Source organism: Sardina pilchardus, chromosome 21 (assembly GCF_963854185.1).
Source record: "Sardina pilchardus chromosome 21, fSarPil1.1, whole genome shotgun sequence".
Taxonomy (NCBI): domain Eukaryota; kingdom Metazoa; phylum Chordata; class Actinopteri; order Clupeiformes; family Clupeidae; genus Sardina; species Sardina pilchardus.
In genome coordinates, this window is record NC_085014.1 from 7,336,585 (window position 1) to 7,339,084 (window position 2,500).

Sequence of the window (2,500 nt, forward strand, 5' to 3'; positions counted from 1 at the left end):
GTACATTCTGTTACTTAATCAAGCATCTGTGTTTACCAGTCATCATGTAGTATAGTATAGTCTAAAGTATAGTATAGTAGCATGACTTAGTATGGTTCAGTATAGTCTAGTATAGTATAGTATAGAACGGTAGTATAGTATTGTATGGTATAGTAGTATAGTACAGTAGTATAGTATAGTACAGTAGTATAGTAAAGTGTAGTATAGTATAGTATAATATAGCGTAACATGTAGCGCTTAGCAGTGAGGGTCAATAGGCTACTAGAGCATAGCGCTAAGCGTAGAAAGAGACACTGCAGGTTAGCACTTAGCAGTGAGGGTCAGACTTTAGCAGTGAGGGTCATATTTGAGTGTGTAGCATTTAGCAATCAGTGTCAAATTAAAGCGTGTAGCATTTAGCAATGAGGGTGACACTAGCGGAGAGTGTCCATCTCCAAGGCTTGTCCGGTCACCGGTCACCAGTCACGAGTCACCAGTCACCGGTCACCAGTCGGCCAGTCACCAGTCGGCCAGTAGGGGGAGACACTGGGTCAGGCCACACCAGGCAGGGGATTCAGACAGCGCGATTGACTGACCCAAGTTCCGCTGTGTCGTCTGCTATCGCTGGCTCGCTGCGGGCATTTCTGGGAGACCTTCATGGCCTCACGTCCTTCAGTGATCCAGGGAGACCTTCATGGCCTCACGTCCTCTGCCGTCCGCTGCCTCGCCTCTGCTGTTAATCAAGCACAGATGGCCCGCTATAATTTGCTATTCTCAGGATGAAGCGTCGGCTTCATACCGCAGAATTCTATCATGCTCCCACCCCACCCCCTCCTCTTCCTTCTCCTCCTCCTCCTCCTCTCGTTCCTCTCGTTCCATTCTAACTCCTGTGAGTCTCACCGCCGTCATGCTCTGATCCCCCATCAGCATATTTGTTTTGGTCGCCGTAGCTGCGGGAGAGCGATGCGCGATTGCGTCTCTGTCATCTCCCCAAACTCCTCTGCTGTCTGAACGAGTGTCAGTGTGGAGGCATAACACACACACACACACACGCACACACACACACACACACAAACACACACCCACACCATCTACTGAACTCCTCACAGAGATTGGAAACATAAACAAATCTTGTCTTCTCCAAATGACCAAATCCTGTGACAATTACAAAATGTAATCACTTCCTTCAGATTGCTATAGCGTCTAACTTTCCCAGACATGTGGTAATATTTTACGGAATTGCAAAAGTGTCCCTGACACACACACACACACACACACACACACACACACACACACACACACACACACACACACACACACACAAAAGTGTCCCTGGCCGCAGCTCTGTTGTGTTGAGTCGTTAGCTGTTAATCAGCATGATTGAGTGCTGGGACCACTGGCCGGTTAATGCTGCCATAGCGACCACATATTTGAGAGATGAGAGCAGGGCTGGGGCCCCCTATGGCCCATAAGCTACACATGGACATCAGCTATTGGACATTAAAGAAAGACAACTGTTAGTCAGCCTAAACGCTAATATTTCCACCTAATAATAATGATGTTAATATTTTGTATTAGGTAAGTGTTTACAATATGTTATTATGTTTATGTTGTTTTTATTGTTTATTGTGGAGTGTTCTGTTGTGTTAACATCTTTCTCTGTGCACTCCTCTCTCACCCACAGCACGATGTACAGCTCCGAGACCTCTCTCACACACACACACACACACACACACACACACACATCCACACACTATCAACACTACCAATAATACAGCTCTCTCTCTCTCCCACAGCACGACGTACAGCTCCGAGACATCACACACACACACACAAACACACACACACACACACACACACACACACACACACACACACACACACACACACACACACACACACACACTATCAACACTACCAATACTACAGCTCTCTCTCTCACACACACACACACACACACACACACACACACACACACACACTATCAACACTACCAATACTACAGCTCTCTCTCACACACACACACACACACACACACACACTATCAACACTACCAATACTACAGCTCTCTCTCACACACACACACACAGACACACACACACACACACACACACACACACACACACTATCAACAATACCAATACTACAGCTCTCTCTCTCTCACACACACACACACACACACACACACACACACACACACACACACACACACACACACACACACACACACACACTATCAACACTACCAATACTACAGCTCTCTCTCTCTCACACACACACACACACACACACTATCAACACTACCAATACTACAGCTCTCTCTCACACACACACACACACACACACACACACACACACACACACACACACACACACACACACACACACACACACACACTATCAACACTACCAATACTACAGCTCTCTCTCACACACACACACACACACACACACACACACACACACACACACACACACACACACACACACACACACACACACACACACACACACACACTAT

General features: G+C 46.7%; 1 protein-coding gene across 1 annotated transcript in view; it reads left to right on the forward strand.

The window, feature by feature from the left end:
• The window catches only part of loxl1 (lysyl oxidase-like 1), a 29,329-nt gene that overhangs the window by 13,631 nt on the left and 13,198 nt on the right, over positions 1-2,500 (forward strand). The window lies entirely within an intron of this gene.